The sequence below is a fragment of the Somniosus microcephalus genome, chromosome 34 (genome assembly GCF_052327205.1).
Source record: "Somniosus microcephalus isolate GS21.2 chromosome 34, FLI_Smic_1.0, whole genome shotgun sequence".
Taxonomy (NCBI): domain Eukaryota; kingdom Metazoa; phylum Chordata; class Chondrichthyes; order Squaliformes; family Somniosidae; genus Somniosus; species Somniosus microcephalus.
The window spans coordinates 4,907,815-4,926,320 of record NC_141020.1 but is presented as its reverse complement, the minus strand read 5'-3'; the positions used below and the strand labels follow the sequence as shown (position 1 = coordinate 4,926,320).

General features: G+C 49.2%; 1 pseudogene across 1 annotated transcript in view; it reads left to right on the top strand.

Moving 5' to 3' along the window:
* The window catches only part of LOC147096668 (serine/threonine-protein kinase PAK 4-like), a 60,825-nt pseudogene that overhangs the window by 37,077 nt on the left and 5,242 nt on the right, over positions 1-18,506 (top strand). The window contains exons 4-5 of the transcript XR_015074517.1: positions 9,730-10,497; positions 16,328-16,782. The product of XR_015074517.1 is annotated as a serine/threonine-protein kinase PAK 4-like (transcript). The remainder of the gene's footprint in view (positions 1-9,729; positions 10,498-16,327; positions 16,783-18,506) is intronic.

The following is an 18,506-nucleotide window of genomic DNA, read 5'->3' as shown; positions in this document are numbered from 1 at the left end:
AGAGCACAATTTATCCTGTCCCTGTAGACTTTCAAATTAGTCTTCAAATGCAATTTTAAATCTCTTGAAAAGTGCTCTTTCTTGATAGGGGGCTGAAGTCCTCACATTAGGCGCTTTTTGCACAGTGTTGGGCTGGGAGAGCAGCACTGAAGCAGAGACTGGGGCTTCCCTTATTACCGGCAGTGATCGCGGGCCCTGGGGAATGGGCGGCAGGAGGGGTGGCAGTGGGACGGAGGCGACCATTCGCGGACTCGGGAGGGAAAGCTGGATCCTGGGAGTGATCAGAGATGTGCCAGGTGCCGGCAGTGCCAAGAACACCGAGCTGCTGCTGCGGTGGGTGGTTAATTATCGGTGTAAAAGTGTCCGATGATTACATCGTACGTTTGTATTGAACTGGTGCTGAAAGAGCGCTGCACAATTACAGTAAGGAATTTAAGTGCCACAACCCCCCCAAAATAAATTAGCAAGGCCCATGAACGAGATAAATACTCCAATCTAATGACCTAAAGGCATTTTTTACATCATCAGACTAGGTCTTGGGGTAACAGTGTTTGAACAGAGACCCTGAATCTCCGTCTGTTGCTCTCCCCACTATTTATCTTCCCTCCCGGCACCACGTGAGTCACATACATTCCTTTGCAGCCTGGAGATCTGCAATTTGGGTAGCTAAAGAAGGAAGGAATCTGTGCATTTAGCTGTGAGCGGAGACTCGCTGACAGGGTAGTGGGACCAGGATCCAGTGGCATTGTTTCCAAGTTGTATTATTTCTGTTGTGTAGAGGAATTTCTCGACGGCCGTTTTCCCACGTTGGAATGTTGAAGCCTGAGAGAGGTGTCTGTGACCGTGGCATTGGCTGCTGTTAACAGCTCTTGTAACAACTTTAGCTATTCAGTCTATCCTAGTTTTCCCCCCCATGTAAACACACTTGTCCACTCACTGTGGATGTAGTTGGTGGACCCGAGAGAGTATCAGAAGCTCGTGTGAAATTGCCCTTGTATAACAGATATTCTTTTCTCCTCTGTAATGCCCGAGTGAGAAATTCTCTCTTCACTTTTTGCTTAAGGCAGTCCTATAGCACTTAGCGCACTTCAGAGTTTAATCTGTTCCCTGTTGGCTTAAATTCGATTTTTCTCTTCCTCTCCAGCTCATTGAGACACTAAGACCAGTGCAACAGCAGTGCGGTTTAAGTCAGATAAACAAGTGGCCAGTTTGACAGGAATTTTGATCAAGATTTCAGTGAGCTTGCAAATAAAAACAGCCAATTTGCAAATCTTTGTCTTGCAAGATTAATTATTTGATCAGCAAATCCATCTGAAAACACTGACCATTTACAGGAAACTCATTTAAACAGCACCTAAATATCTGGAATTCTCTATTAACCGGCAAAATTCATACTCTGAAAACACCTCAATAACCGGAAATGTTGCCGAGTCCGAGTCTCCCGCGGTGGCTGAGTTAGTCAGTGGGGGTAGTTCTCCAAATTGCCACTACTCGGCTTCTTGGCACTGTCAGAAGTCCGAACACCTCAATAACAGGAGTCTGACTCTTAGTTTGTTAAAAATAGACTCGGTAGATAACCCTCTCCGTCATCCAGAATTTTTAATCAACCGGCAACGCGCCGGTCCCGTTGGTGCCGGATACCAAAGAGTTTCCTGTACTAGATTCCTCGAATCTGCTGTCACGGGTTGAAGTCCGTCAGTAACTTGCCGTGGCTCAGTGGGCAGCACTCTCTCTCACCTCGGAGTCAGAAGGTCGTGGGTTCAAGCTCCACTCCAGAGACTTGAGCACAAAAATCCAGGCTGACACTCCCAGTGCAGTGATGAGGGAGTGCCGCACTGTTGGAGGTGCCGTCTTTCGGATGAGACGTTAAACCGAGGCCCCGTCTGTTCACTCAGGTGGATGTAAAAGATCCCATGGCACTATTTCGAAGAAGAGCAGGGGAGTTATCCCCGGTGTCCTGGGCCAATATTTATCCCACAATCAGCATCACTAAAACAGATGATCTGGTCATTATCACATTGCTGTTTGTGGGATCTTGCTGTGCGCAGATTGGCTGCCGCGTTTTCCTACATTACAACAGTGACTACACTTCAAAAAGTACTTCATTGGCTGTAAAGTACTTTGGGATGTCCTGAGGTTGCGAAAGGCGCTGGAGAAATGTAAGTTCTTTTAGTTAGGTCTAATGGAACGGTAAACGAGAACTGAAAATACCGTACGCAGGTCAGTCAGCATCCGAAAGTGAAGCTTTTCGAGTGGGCCCCTTATTTCCGTTAGTAAGGATATTTGGGGAAGATTTTGTGCTTTGATAGAGATTTTAAAATTTGTGCACAAGCACAGGGGGTTACATTTGGGATCCAGTGTTGACATCGCGCACGCTGAGATTAGGCGCAGTACAGGTTAGTTTAGTAGATAGCTGGTTGGGTTTAGGAAGGGAGTAGCAGGGATCGGCAGCTGCAGGCTCTGGTGCCAGCGGTGGCGGGAGAGGCAGTAAATTAAGTTGGAAGATCAGAGGGTAGGTACTGGGGGATAGGACTGAAGAAGATTGCTGCGGTTGGGTGGAGTGAGGCAGTGGAGGCATTTGAAGGAAATCACTTTTGTAATCATTATATTTGTCTAAAAAAAAAATACATAAATGATCTTTTAAGTTATTTACCAATGTTCGTCACCCATATCCCGATTGGTGTTGCCATTATGCTCTTCCCCCACCCTGAGTTTCCGAGTACTCCTGTACTATATTACGACGCAGGATTATGTGACAGAGCAGGGCTTAAGCTCCGAGCCCCTGGTCATTCCTTGCAGCAACATCAAAATTGAAACTGCTGCCGCCCCCCACAGCTGGAAGCCAGGTCCATTTCTCATCGCTTATTCTTGGCTGGATCACAACACCAATCGATATTTGGTGTGAGCAGCTTGTGGTTTGTAAGGACAAGTGACTGTTAGTGAAACATCCTGTGCATCGCTGGGCTGCAGTAGCTGCTATTGTATTGTCAGCAAATCAGGATATGCTGCGGATCCGTGTTTCATCCACGGAATTGAATTTACATCAACAAAACCTTTGGGTGAAAATGACACCAGAACAATTTCACATTAAAAGTCTCCACCATGGTCTTGATAGAGACACAAGGCGGCGGCAAACACCGTTTGATTATTGACAGACGTTTCCATCGGTTCGTTCAGCAGCAAACAGATATGGCGGTGATGCAAGTGGCAGAGAGCCGTGTCTGGGTGAGGCAGGCGACATGAACATCCACCGATGCCTCCCATCACCTTCAATAGCCGACCCATGACCTTTTTAATGCAGCAACTCAGCCAATCAAGTCTTTGCACTTCACAGAAAAAAAAATCACAAAACACAAGAAATCATTTTTTTTTAAAAGGCGCAGCCTAAAAGTCGATGGATCCTCAGTAGATTTAGCGGCGGTAGATTTGCCGTGTGCAGCACCCTGTGAGTGCTCCTTGCATGTTGGCTATTGGGTAATCGCCACAATGTTCCCTGTCGGCACCTTTGTCGAGGGAGGGAAGAAAGAATTTTCATTGATCGAGCGCGTCGGCATGTCTCAAGGTGCCCCACATTCAGCCAGTTGCTTTTTGAAGTGCGGTCACTGTTCTGTAGGCAAGTGCGGCACCCTTTTTCGCACACAGCAAGATCCCGCAGACAGCGAACGCGATTATTGGCAGCTAATTGTTTTTGGCGGCATTGGTTGAGAAAGGACTAGTACCCTGAGCCCTTAGCGCCGGCCGACCTGAACAAATAGATAAGTCCGTGATTTAAGGTCTCGCCTGTTACGGCACTGCGCCACTCCTTCAGCACTGCACGCCATTGTGAGCATAGGTTTTGTACGCTGATCTGGGAGCATTACAAAGTATCGCAAAGTATTACCATTATTCAAGAAGGGTAGTAGGGATAAACCAGGGAATTACAGGCCAGTGAGCCCAACGTCAGTGGTAGGGAAATTATTGGAAAAAATTCTGAGGGACAGAATTAGTCTCCACTTGGAGAGGCAAGGATTAATCAAGGATAGTCAGCATGGTTTTGTCAGGGGGAGATCATGTCTAACCAATTTGATTGAATTTTTCAAGGGGGTGACTAGGTGCGTAGATGAGGGTAGTGCAGTTGATGTAGTCTACATGGACTTCAGTAGGGCTTTTGACAAAGTCCCGCATGGGAGACTGGTCAAGAAGGTATAAGAGTCCATGGGATCCAGGGCAATTTGTCACATTGGATACAAAATTGGCTTAGTAGCAGGAGGCAGAGGGTGATGGTCGAAGGTTGTTTTTGTGACTGGAAGCCTGTGTCCAGTGGTGTACCGCAGGGATCGGTGCTGGGTCCCTTGCTGTTTATAGTGTACATTAATGATTTAGATATGCATGTAGGAGGTATGATCAGTAAGTTTGCAGATGACACGAAAATTGGTGGAGTGGTAAATAGCGAGGAGGGAAGCCTCAGGCTACAGGATGATATAGACAGGTTGGTTAGATGGGCAGAACAGTGGCAAATGGAATTTAATCCTGAAAAGTGTGAGGTGATGCCTTTTGGGAGGACTAACAAGGCAAGGGAATACACAATGAATGGTAGGACCCTAGGAAGGACAGAGGATCAGAGGGACCTTGGTGTGCATGTACATAGATCCCTGAAGGCAGCAGGATAGGTAGATAAGGTGGTTAAGAAGGCATATGGGATACATGCCTTCATTAGCCGAGGCATAGAATATAAGAGCAGGGAGGTTATGATGGAGCTGTACAAAACGCTAGTTAGGCCACAGCTGGAATACTGTGTGCAGTTCTGGTCGCCACACTATAGGAGGGATGTGATTGCATTGGAGAGGGTGCAGAGGAGATTCACCAGGATGTTACCTGGGCTGGAGCGCTTCAGCTATGAAGAGAGACTGGACAGGCTGGGGTTGTTTTCCTTCGAGCAGAGAAGGCTGAGGGGGGACCTGATTGAGGTGTACAAAATTATGAGGGGCATAGATAGGGTAGATAGAAAGGAACTTTTCCTCTTAGTAGAGGGGTCAATAACCAGGGGGCATAGTTTCAAGGTAAGGGGCAGGAGGTTTAGAGGGGATTTGAGGAAACACTTTTTCACCCAGAGGGTGGTTGGAATCTGGAACTCACTGCCTGAAAGGGTGGTAGAGGCAGGAACCCTCACAACATTCAAGAAGCATTTAGATGAGCACTTGAAACGCCATAGCATACAAGGCTACGGACCAAGTGCTGGAAAATGGGATTAGAATAGACCGGGCTTGATGGCTGGCGCAGACACGATGGGCCGAAGGGCCACTTTCTGCGCTGTATAACTCTCTCACTCTATTGCAAGCACAGAAACAGGCCATTCGGCCCAACTGCTCCGTGCCGGTGTTTATGCTCCACACGAGCCTCCTCCCACCCCCTCTTCATCTCACCCCATCACCATATCCTTCTATTCATTTCTCCCTCATGTGTTTATCTAGCTTCCCCTTAAATGCCTCTCTGCTATTCACCTCAACCACTCCCTGTGGTAGCGAGTTCCACATTCTCACCACTCTCTGGGTAAAGAAGTTTCTCCTGAATTCCCTATTGGATTTATTAGTGACCATCTTATATTGATGGCCCCTAGTTCTAGTCTTGCAAGTGGACACATCTTCTCTACGTCCATTTTATTGAGCCCCTTCATAATTTTTAAGATCTCTATCAGGTTACCCCCTCGGCCTTTTCTGTTCAGTCTTTCCTGATGGTTATAAAGCTCTCAGAACCTCTCTGGCCACAGGGGATGTACCAGAGGACTGGAGAACAGCTAATGTAGTACCATTATACAAGAAGGGTAGCAGGGATAAACCAGGGAATTACAGGCCAGTGAGCCTAACATCTGTGGTAGGGAAATTATTGGAAAAAATTCTGAGGGACAAAATTAGTCTCCACTTGGAGAGGCAAGGATTAATCGGGGATAGTCAGCATGGCTTTGTCAAGGGTAAATCATGTCGGGTAAATCATGTCTGACAAATCTGATTGAATTTTTCGAGGGGGTGACTAGGGGGGTGGATGAGGGAAATGCTGTGGATGTGGTTTACATGGACTTCAGTAAAGCTTTTGACAAAGTCCCGCATAGGAGACTGGTCAAGAAGGTAAGAGCCCATGGGATCCAGGGTGCCTTGGCGCGTTGGATCCTAAACTGGCTGAGTGGCAGGAGGCAGAGGGTGATGGTCGAAGGATGCTTTTGTGACTGGAAGCCTGTGTCCAGTGGGGTACCTCAGGGATCGGTGCTGGGTCCCTTGTTGTTTGTGATCTACATAAATGATTTGGATGAGAATGTAAAAGGTATGATCAGTAAGTTCGCAGATGACACGAAAATTGGTGGGGTGGTAAATTGCGAGGAGGAAAGCCTCAGGCTACAGGACGATATAAACGGGTTGGTCAGATGGGCGGAAAAGTGGCAAATGGAATTTAACCCTGAAAAGTGCGAGGTGATGCATTTTGGACGGACAAATAAGGCAAGGGAATACACAATGAGTGGTAGGACCCTAGGAAGTACAGAGGGTCAGAGGGACCTTGGTGTACATGTACATAGATCTCTGAAGGCAGCGGAACAGGTAGATAAGGTGGTTAAAAAGGCATATGGGATACTTGCCTTCATTAGCCGAGGCATAGAATATAAGAGCAGGGAGGTTATGATGGAGCTGTACAAAACGCTGGTGAGGCCACAGCTGGAGTACTGTGTGCAGTTCTGGTCGCCTCACTATAGGAAGGATGTGATTGCTTTGGAGAGGGTGCAGAGAAGAATCACCAGGATGTTACCTGGGATGGAGCGCCTCAGCTATGAAGAAAGACTAAACAGGCTGGGGTTGTTTTCCTTGGAGCAAAGAAGGCTGAGGGGGGACCTGATTGAGGTGTACAAAATGATGAGGGGCATAGATAGGGTAGATAAAGAGGAACTTTTCCCCTTAGTAGGGGGGTCAATAACAAGGGGGCATAGATTCAGGGTAAGGGGCAGGAGATTTAGAGGGGATTTGAGGAGGAACTTTTTCACCCAGAGGGTGGTTGGAATCTGGAACTCACTGCCTGAAAGGGTGGTAGAGGCAGGAACCCTCACAACATTCAAGAAGCATTTGGATGAGCACTTGAAATGCCATTGCATACAAGGCTATGGACCAAATGCTGGAAAATGGGATTAGACAGGACAGGGGTGGATGGGCGGCGCGGACACGATGGGCCGAAGGGCCTCTTTCTGTGCTGTAAAACTCTATGACTCTATGATTATGCTGACAGGTCTGGAATCATTCTAGTGTTTTTGTAGAGTGTGCTGAGCTGCTGCTAATTGTAGATGGTTTCTGTTTAAATCGATGGCTGTGAGCAGCGAGGGGGGCCTGTTGGCTGACTTGCTGTGCAGCATTCCAGTGGAACCTTGCAGTGCATCAGAAAGGGAGTCTAAACAGGGGGAGGTAAGAGTACGAGATGGGCTGCATTCCAATCTCTGGGCCACACAGGTGGTACTGTTAGAAATTACAGTGTTCAAATCCAGACACCCGACAAGAATGGGGAGTGTAACTGATTCTGATTGTGTTGTCAGTGTAATGTAAACGCTTGCACATGTGTCTCTGCGATATAAAAAAAAGAACCTGCTCTACCGTAATGAGACGAAGTGGATGTCGATCAGCCGGCACCTACTTCCTGCTTTTAAAAAGGCGTCGTCAAGCCAATACCATTAGCACATAGCTCATGTACGATTTGTGCTATACAAATGTATCAGGACAGGCTGGGGCTCCCTTCTCTAGAAAAGAGAAGACTGAGGCGACCTGATAAGTTATGAAGGGGTTCGATAGGGTAGACCAAGAGAAGATGTTTCCACTTGTGAAGGAGTTCAAAACTAGGGGCCATCAGTATAAGATGGTCACTAATAAATCCAATCGGGAATTCAGGAGAAATTTCTTTACCCAGTGAGTGGTGAGAATGTGGAACTCGCTACCACAGGGAGTGATTGAGGTGAATAGTATAGGTGCATTTAAGGGGAAGCTGGATAAACACGTGAGGGAGAAAGGAATAGAAGGATATGTTGATGGGGTGAGATGAAGAGGGGTGGGAGGAGGCTCGTGTGGAGCATAAACACCAGCACGGACCAGTTGGGCCGAATGGCCTGTTTCTGTGCTGTGAATTCTGTATAATTCACCACTGCCTCAGTGGGTGAATGTGCCATGGAACTGCGTTAAGATCCAAGAAAATTCCACATTTTGATTTGGAGAGAGGGAGAGAAGATGTGTGACTGGTTCTCTAATGTATCCCTGAAGAAATAGCTGGAAAGCATTGAGATTTGTAAATGAGTCTTCACAACAGGATGTCTCCTCCATTTCCCTTTCCCACCCCCCCCCCCCCCCCCCCCCCACTCAGCAAGATTCTCACTTCCCCCTCCAGCCCCCCAATAAAGCCTGTCCTCGTTCTTCCTTTGCTTTCCGTTCCCCCCTCCCCCAATAAACAGATTCTCGAGTTGGTTCTGAAAAGAGCATGAAATCTAGGTGCCCCATTCTCCCCCAAATTTAAAAAAAAAAAAAAAAACAAATCAAAAAGCAGGACTCTGGGTGGTGTTCATAAAAGTGATTAAATTCCGAGGTTCAGCGGGCACGGCAACAGGTGGGCTCCATTCATCCCGACCATTGCAGCTCGATTCTGTTTACGGTTCCAGGCGGAATCCTGACTTCAATTATTTTAAAAGCACTTCTGGAATCTCCCTTTTTAAAAACACCCAACCTTCAGGTGAGGACTGCACCATTTAAATGGTTTTAAAAAAAAAAAGCCAGCGCTGTTTACAAAGCTTGCTCATTTACCACCGGTACCTAACACCATTTGTGGAACAACGCAATTATTTAATGCAGGACGCCAGCATTAGAATCTGATTGGTACATCTACTTTATCTGTGGTGTTGTGTTAGGTGCCCAGATTGCATGACGATTACTTTGGGAACGAATTAAAACCCTCATTCCTTCCCAAAGGCAGTACAGGAAACTTTCGATTTACCGGCACCTAAATAACCGGAAATCTCGGTTAACCGGCAAAATTCAGGAGTAGGTTTTATTGGTATTTGCCGCCTTCCATCTGTGCTGTGCAAGGGTGTGGCTGCAGCTGTTGCTAAGCTACAGAGACGCTTGAAACTTGAGGCCATTGTTCTACAGTTGTTGCTAAGCAACAGAGTTTGTTGCTTTATACGGAGCTCTCAGCTCTCCGTATCTTTTACTATAGCGTTCGGTCATCCGGAAATTTTGATGAACCGGCACCACGTCGGTCCCGTCCGTGCCGGGTTTTAAAAAAAAAAAAAGTTTCCTGTAATTCATGCTTCAGTGTAGTTCCAAAGACACCAACAGGTATATTATTCCTGCCGCCATGTGTGAGCTTGGACTGTGAGTGGGCTTAAGGCGGAATATTGGGCCAGCACACCAGGTGGGTCTCCTGCTTTTCAAACACTTCCACCTGAACAGGCCACTAGTGTCTCAGTTTAACATCTCATCCAGTGCTCCTTCAACGTGACGCTGACAACAATGAAACCTTCCCTCAGCACTGCACTGGAACGCCGGCCTAGATTGCGTGCTCAAGTCTCTGGAGTGGGGCTTGAACCCATGACCTTCCGACTCCGAGGCGAGAGTGCCGCCCACTGAGCCAGTGACATTTCCAGCTTTCTAGCCCTTAGTTCAGTAATTAGTTCCTAAATAAATGCCTCTCTTGGTCTCTGTGAATTCAAATTTACCTGTTCTTCGCTTTCTCTTTCAGGCCATTGTTCGAGGAAGCAAAATCGGAATCGATGGCTCACTAAATTGGCTTCTGGACGAATTTGAGAATGTTTCTGTGACCCGTTCCAACTCCCTGCGGAGAGGGAGCCCGCCTTCTCTGCTCCATCGAGACCCGACGCAGGATGGCATGCACAAGAATGGAATGCACGAGAGCCACACGAAGAGCACCTACCCAGCTGAGCTGGACAGGCACCACGAGCACAAGGGGCGAGCCGAGAGGGGCAAGCCGGGATCCAGGGACGAGCGGGATCAGGGCAGGGACGACCGGCACAGGAACCGCAATGCCGAACGGGAGGATAGCCGGGCGCACCCCCAGCAGCCCAGGGGGCAGGAGCCGAGCAGGACTGGGGCCCACCGGCCCAACCATCATAACGACCGGGAGCCCCACCCCGATCACCACAGGCATCCCGACGGCAGGACCAAACCGCATGAGAAGGGAGACGGCAGGAGAGACCAGCCGAGCGATCGGGAAGGAAACCACGTCGGTTTCAGCGAGCCCGGCAATTTGCAGGAACGCTTAGCCAGGCGCGAGAGAAACGAGAGCTCCGATAAGCGGCCGAAATCTACGTACACGGGCGAGACCAGCCCGCAGTCCCCGAGGGACAAGCGGCCCCTTTCTGGCCCCAATATCCGTCCCCCAAACATTCCTGGCGCCGATGGGCCAATGAAGACCACGCACCCGGCTGGGAGACCCTTCAACACTTACCCAATGGCCGAGACGGGGGCAAACAGGAGCACCAGCAGCCAGGTGTGTATGGCACTTTGTCACCTGCCTGCTACCCTCCTTCATTGAAGCTGCCGTGCCACAACTTTGATTAAGTGAGTGGGGAAAAACTGTGGCAGACGGGGTTCAATGTGGGGAAAGTATGAGGTCACCCACTTTGGACCCAAGAAAGTTAGATCCGAGTTTTATCTAAATGGTGTGAAGCTCGGAACTGTGGAGGAGCAAGAGAGATTTTAGGGGACTATGTACAGAAATCACTAAAAGCCAGTGGACAAGTACAAAAATAATTTAAAAGGCTAATGGAATAGTGGCCTTCATCTCAAGAGGGCTGTAATACACAAAGGGCTGGAAGTTATTTTAAAGTTATATAAAGCTCTGGTTAAACTCCGTTTAGAGCACTGCGTTCTGTTCTGGGCACCGCACCCTCAGGAAGTTTATATTGGCCTTGGAGTGGGTGCAGAGCAGATTCACCAGAATAATACCCGGGGCTAAAAGGGTTAAATTGTGAGGACAGTTTGCACAGACTCGGCTTGTATTCTGTTGAATTTAGAAGATTAAGGGGTGATCTAATTGAGGTGTTTAAAGGATTCGATAGGGTAGATGGAGCAAAACTATTTTCTCTGGTGGAGGAGTCCAGAACAAGGGGACACAACCTTAAAATTAGAGCCATGCCATTCAGGGGTGAAATCAGGAAGGAAACATAGAAGATAGGAGCAGGAGTAGGCCATTCGGCCCCTCGAGCCTGCTCCGCCATTCAATGAGATCATGGCTGATCATCCAAATTCAGTACCCTGTCCCTGCCTTCTCCCCATATCCCTTGATCCCTTTAGCCTTAAGAAATATATCCAACTCCTTCTTGAATATATTTTTAATGAATTGGCCTCAACTGCCTTCTGTGGTAGAGAATTTCACAGGCTCACCACTCTCTGGGTGAAGAAATTCCTCCTCATCTCAGTCCCAAATGGCTTACCCCGTATCCTTAGACTGTGACCCCTGGTTCTGGACTCCCCGACCATCGGGAACATCCTTCCAGCATCTAGTCTGTCTAGTCCTGTCAGAATTTTATAAGTTTCAATGAGATCCCCTTTCATTCTTCTAAACTCCAGCGAGTATAAGCTCAATCGACCCCATCTCTCCTCATACGTCATTCCTGCCATTCTTCTTCAGGACTTCTTCACACTAAGGGCAGTGAAAATCTGGAACTCTTTTCCCGCCCCCCCCCCCCCCCCAAAAAAAAAAGCTGTCGAGGTTGGGGGTCAATTGGAAATGTCAAAACTGAGATTGAGAGATTTTTGTTGGGTAAGGGTATTAAGGGTTAAGGAACCAAGGCGGGTGGATGGAGTTAAGATACAGATCAGCCGTGATCTAATTGAACGGCGGAACAGGCTTGAGGGGCCGACTGGCCGCCTCCTGTTCCTATACGAGTACAACAAATAGGGGGAGGTTTAGAGTGCCAGTGTACTGTACAAAATCCCACAATAAGAACTGTTCACTCGTTGCCTTTAAAATCCATGCTGCTGCTGTGATCTCCGGAAAATCCCATAATATTCATAATTAACATGGCTACTGGCTTTGGTACTTTTACCATTTTTAAGGGATTGCTCAATTCTATCCATTTTCCAAGAAACCCACAAAACAGCAGCCTTGGTACTTAACAGTGATCAGTCGCACAAGGCAGACCAGACCGGTGGTGTGTACTTTTCAGTATTCAGCTGAGCATCCGCTCTGGAGTTCTTGTCCCAACAGATAAGCTGGTGTGGGAACATTCGGAATAAGTACATCATGCCTCACTCGCGATTACCTAATTACGTTGCTTTTTATAGCGGAGAAGAAGTCTACAATTCGAATCCCTTTTACTACATAGTTCAGTTCGTTAAATGTTAACTTATCAAAGACCAGTAAATTTCATCTTCAAAAATGGTGGAGCTTCTCATTCGGGTCGTTGTAGCCAGTCCGCATGTGCCCAGTCCAAAACCGCTGGGGTGGGACTTTGTTCCAGAAGCCCAGGTGCGGAGCCAGGTCATGCGACTCCGCAGCAGATGGGCGGCCTCTCCATGGTTTTTCCCTGCTTCTCCCTCGCTCTTTCTCCCTCTCCCTTCTGACCCTGAAACCACTCTAGCCGAGAGATTTGGCTAACTGGGCCTCTGCCAATGCGGCATTATTCCATTGCTGTTTGTGGGAGCTTGCTGTGCTCAAAATTGGCTGCTGCGTTTCCCTACATTACAACAGTGACTACACATCAAAGGTACTTTGTTGGCTGTAAAGCACTTTCTGAGGTCCTGGAAGGCACGATAGAGGTGCAAGTCTTTTTCACTGAATGTGGCCTTCAGGAGAGCAGCCTGGGTTCCATTCCCTGCCTCTGGTCTTCCACCTCTGTGTGCAGAGGTTCTCTGCTCTTGGCTGGTGTTCCCCACAGTGAAGGAGGTGGTTTAGGTCAGGGCTTCGAGTGTCACCAACATCTCGTCGCCCCCACGCCAGTGCTGTTGGGAGGGGAGGCTTTAACTTTTCTCGGGCAGTAGCTGTGTGCCTGGTGTAGGGTATTGAAGGTTTCAGGCAGTTAAGCTGCTTTATGATGCAAGGGCTGCTGTGACATCAGAGCATTTAATGTGACCTAAAGATTTATACTGGCAAAGCTTAAAGGTTATAGCTCAATGACAAAATGTTATCACCTACGGTACATAACTGGATTTTTCTGTGGCAGGTTTTGGCAAAGGGTTCCTTTTCGTGAATGTCGGGGCCAGTGTGAACAGTGAGAATTGTGCGCTGTAAATGATGTGGTGGTGGAAGGAATAGAGTCGTGGTGTAAAGCAGTTCAGGGAGTCGCTTGCTATAAATTAGCCAGCCGCAGTAATGGCACCCTGGTTCGGTTTTACCCTCCTCCTTGTCTGGAGCGCAGCAGCTCCGTAGCTGTGTCAAATTTAATACCGTTTCTAACCTATCGCCTGTTTCACTAGATTCACCCCTGGGATGAGAGATTGTGTAGATTGGGCCTATACTCTCTGGAGTTTAGAAGAATGAGAGCTGATCTCATTAAAACATATAAGATTCTGAGGGGGATTGACAGGGTAGATGCTGAGAGGTTGTTTCCCCTGGCTGGAGAGTCTAGAACCAGGGGTCACAGTCTCAGGATAAGGGGTCGGCTTTTAGGACTGAGATGAGGAGGCATTTCTTCACTCAGGGTGGTGAATCTTTGGAATTCTCTACCCCAGAGGGCTGTGGATGCTCATTCGTTGAGTATATTCAAGGCTGAGAGCGATAGAATTTTGGACTCTAGGGGAATCGTGGGATATGGAGAAAGTGGAGTTGAGGTCGAAGATCAGCCATGATGTTATTGAATGGCGGAGCAGGCTCAAGGGGCCGAATGGCTGACTCCTGCTCCTAATTCTTATGTGTTGGGAGCATTGGTTTTGTTTTATTACAACTCGAGGATGTAGATGTACAGTCTTCGATTTTAAAAAGAAACTGCTGTTAATGTTTTGAGGCAGAATGAGATCCAGGGTGTGATCTTTACGAGGTTAAGTGTGTTTTTAGCATCCCCTTGAAGATAAGTTACCCTCTCATTACTTTCTGATGTCCCCTGACCCTACACCTCATGGTCAAGCAGATTGACGGTCAGCTCCAAGATCTGCCGCTCTGAACCAGCCACTAGCTGTGTGACCGCGGCCTGGTGTCGCTGCTCCCTTCATTCTCTCCCTTGCTTGGCGTCTCCACCGCAGCACGGCCAAGATGGGAGGCTTTCAGAGAGCTGGCACAGGCACGGTGGGCCGAATGGCCTCCCTCTGCCCCGTAAGATTCCACGACAGTCTCGAGGCAGCGCCGAAGCAGTCCAGACACCTTCCTGGATGATCCTGCGATACACTGGGATTCCTTGGGAATCACGAGCGACGCTGGCCGTGGAATTGAACAGAATGGGGCCGTGCCCTATAAGCACGCGATAGCACGAGTGCCCCTGCATGCTGTGCTACTGTGTGATGGGGATCTTAGTGTGAGGAGATGCGAGCCCAGAAAATCTCCGCAGCAGTTGTGTATCTTACGCTGAACCATTGCTGGTCAGGGTTGCGCGAGGCCAGTAGAACTCACATAGAAACATAGAAGATAGGAGCAGGAGTAGGCCATTCGGCCCCTCGAGCCCGCTCCGCCATTCAATGCGATCATGGCTGATCATCCAAATTCAGTACCCGGTCCCCCGCTTTCTCCCCATATCCCTTGATCCCCTTAGCCTTAAGAAATATAAGAAGGAGTTAGATATATTTTTTAAAGGGATAAGGGGAGAAAGCAGGGACAGGGTACTGAATTTGGATGATCAGCCATGATCGCATTGAATGGCGGAGCAGGCTCGAGGGGCCGAATGGCCTGCTCCTGCTCCTATCTTCTATGTTTCTATGTGAGTTCTACAGCAGGGAAGAGAAAGGGGGGGGGGGGATTGATTCTGTTGCCACAGTACGCAGTGTTGTCACTCGGATTTTAGTGTGAAACTTTATGCTACTTTCAATTTAGCAGCAGTACACTGTGGATTTCCTCTTTCCAAACGTGGCTTGTTTTGAGCGGTGTAACATTGAGGTCAGGTATTGGTGGCTGCAGGTCTGTCACTGGTGGTGGGAGCACAAGGGACAATTTGAGGTGATAAATTTAGACTATCCCATATTGTACAGCAGCAATCTGCATTTATCTAGTGATCTGAGTGCCTTACAATAAGGAGCAAGGGGATGTGGTAGGCAGCACTGTACGACATTAACTGGCGATTACAGGTTGATTGGTGGCAGAGGCAGTTTGAGGTCATGAGTTAAGAGCATCACGCAGGAAGTGTATTGGTTCATCACTGAAGCTTATTGGCTTGTGGGATTCTTGCGCACTGATACCAACATGCTGAGTCTCATGACAACATGGGCAGATGCAGTATAATGTGGCTAAATGCGAGGTTATCCACTTTTGTGGCAAAAACAGGAAGGCAGATTATTATCTGAATGGCAATAGATTGGGAGAAGGGGAAGTGCAACGAGACCTGGGTGTCCTTGTGCACCAGTTGCTGAAGGTAAGCATGCAGGTGCAGCAGGCGGTTAAGAAGGCAAATGGTATGTTGGCCTTCGTAGCAAGAGGGTTCGAGTACAGGAACAAGGATGTCTTGCTGCAGTTGTACAGGGCCTTGGTGAGACCACATCGTGAGTATTGTGTGCAGTTTTGGTCGCCCTATCTGAGGAAGGATGTTCTTGCCATGGAAGGAGTGCAGCGAAGATTCACCAGGCTGATACCTGGGATGGCAGGAATGACGTATGAGGAGAGATTAAGTCGATTGGGCTTGTACTCGCTGGAGTTTAGAAGAATGAGAGGGGGTCTCATTGAAACATAAAATTCTAACAGGACTAGACAGACTAGATGCAGGAAGGATGTTCCCGATAGTCGGGGAATCCAGAACCAGGGGTCACAGTCTAAGGATAAGGGGTAAGCCATTTAGGACTGATGAGGAGGAATTTCTTCACCCAGAGAGTGGTGAACCTGTGAAATTCTCTACCACAGAAGGCAGTGGAGGCCCAATTCATTAAATATATTCAAGAAGGAGTTAGATATATTTCTTAAGGCTAAAGGGATATGGGGAGAAAGCAGGGACAGGGTACTGAGTTTGGATGATCAGCCATGATCTCATTGAATGGCGGAGCAGGCTCGAGGGGCCGAATGGCCTACTCCTGCTCCTATCTTCTATGTTTCTATGTAACATTGATGTTAATTTGGTAACGAGTTAATAAGACTGCAGTTATGGGTAGCTGTGTGTGTGTGTGTAAGGAGGTGAAAAAGAGATGATACAAGTCCTGTTGTATAATCAAACCCTTTTTCCCCCCCCCCCCTTTCTTCCGTCAAGGTTGATCTTCGGGTGGGAATACCCCATGATGCCCGGCACAATGGTCCCAGCACCGCTAAGAGTAGCACGAGTAAAGCACAGCCGAGTCACCACAGGCCAGCCATCCTGAGCCAGCATACCAGGGCTTGCTCCCTCACGCCTCCGATGCGAACCTGGCCCGGCCAGCACCGCCCAACTCTCAGCCTCCGTACCCAGCGCAGCCCCAGGCGCCGGACTCGAGGTCGCCCCAGCGCGAGCCGCAGCGCGTATCCCACCAGCAGTTCCGAGCGGCCCTCCAGATGGTGGTGGACCCCGGCGACCCGCGGACCTACCTGGACAATTTTATTAAGATTGGCGAAGGCTCGACGGGCATTGTCTGCATCGCCACCGTGAAGAGCTCGGGAAAGCTGGTCGCTGTGAAGAAAATGGACCTGCGGAAACAGCAGAGGCGGGAACTGCTGTTCAATGAGGTAATGTGAGGTGCTGAGATCCTCGGACACTGGCAATCGCAGACTACCCACACGGAGCCCACTCATTGTAACGCTAACTCCATGTAAACAAGCGGGGTCCGTACAGGCAAAATGCCAGCAAAGATTAATGGATGGTCCCCACAATGTGAGTCTGAGTGAACTCTCAAACTTGCCCATATATACCAGTAAAGTTCCAGCCTGCATAACTCTCTTTCTCTCTCTATCTCGCTTTCTCTCTAGCTTTTTCTCTCGCTTTCGCTGTCTCTCTCTCTCTCTCTCTCTCTCTCTCTCTCTCGCTTTCTCTCTCTCTCTCTCTCTCTCTCTCTCTCTCTCTCTCGCTTTCTCTCTCTCTCTCTCTCTCTCCCCCTCTCGCTTTCTCTCTCTCTCTCTCTCTCTCTCTCTCTCTCCCCCTCTCGCTTCTCTCTTTCTCTCTCTCTCTCTCTCTCTCTCGCTTTCTCGCTCCCTCTCGCTTTCTCTCTCTCCCCTCTCGCTTTCTCTCTCTCCCTCTCGCTTTCTCTCTCTCCCTCTCGCTTTCTCTCTCTCTCCCTCTCGCTTTCTCTCTCTCTCCCTCTCTCCCTCTCGCTTTCTCTCTCTCTCCCTCTCTCCCTCTCGCTTTCTCTCTCTCTCCCTCTCTCCCTCTCGCTTTCTCTCTCTCTCCCTCTCGCTTTCTCTCTCTCTCCCTCTCTCCCTCTCGCTTTCTCTCTCTCTCCCTCTCGCTTTCTCTCTCTCTCCCTCTCGCTTTCTCTCTCTCTCCCTCTCGCTTTCTCTCTCTCTCCCTCTCGCTTTCTCTCTCTCTCCCTCTCGCTTCTCTCTCTCTCTCCCTCTCGCTTTCTCTCTCTCTCCCTCTCGCTTTCTCTCTCTCTCTCCCTCTCGCTTCCTCTCTCTCTCCCTCCCTCTCGCTTCCTCTCTCGCTTCCTCTCTCTCTCCCTCTCTCTCTCCCTCTCGCTTCCTCTCTCTCCCTCTCGCTTCCTCTCTCTCCCTCTCGCTTCCTCTCTCTCTCCCTCTCGCTTCCTCTCTCTCTCTCCTCTCGCTTCCTCTCTTCTCTCTCGCTTCCTCTCTCTCTCTCCCTCTCGCTTCCTCTCTCTCCTCTCCTCTCTCTCTCTCTCCTCTCGCTTCCTCTCTCTCCCTCTCGCTTCCTCTCTCTCTCCCTCTCGCTTCCTCTCTCTCCTCCTCTCCCTCTCGCTTCCTCTCTCTCCCTCTCTCCCTCTCGCTTCCTCTCTCTCCCTCTCGCTTCCTCTCTCTCCCTCTCGCTTCTCTCTCTCCCCTCTCGCTTCCTCTCTCTCTCCCTCTCGCTTCTCTCTCTCCCTCTCGCTTCTCTCTCTCCCTCTCGCTTTCTCTCTCTCTCCCTCTCGCTTTCCTCTCTCTCTCCCTCTCGCTTCCTCTCTCTCTCCCCTCTCGCTTCCTCTCTCTCTCCCCTCTCGCTTCCTCTCTCTCTCCCTCTCGCTTCCTCTCTCTCTCCCTCTCGCTTCCTCTCTCTCTCCCTCTCGCTTCCTCTCTCTCTCCCTCTCGCTTCCTCTCTCTCTCCCTCTCGCTTCCTCTCTCTCTCCCTCTCGCTTCCTCTCTCTCTCCCTCTCGCTTCCTCTCTCTCTCCCTCTCGCTTCCTCTCTCTCTCCCTCTCGCTTCCTCTCTCTCTCCCCTCGCTTCCTCTCTCTCTCCCTCTCGCTTCCTCTCTCTCTCCCTCTCGCTTCCTCTCTCTCTCCCTCTCGCTTCCTCTCTCTCTCCCTCTCGCT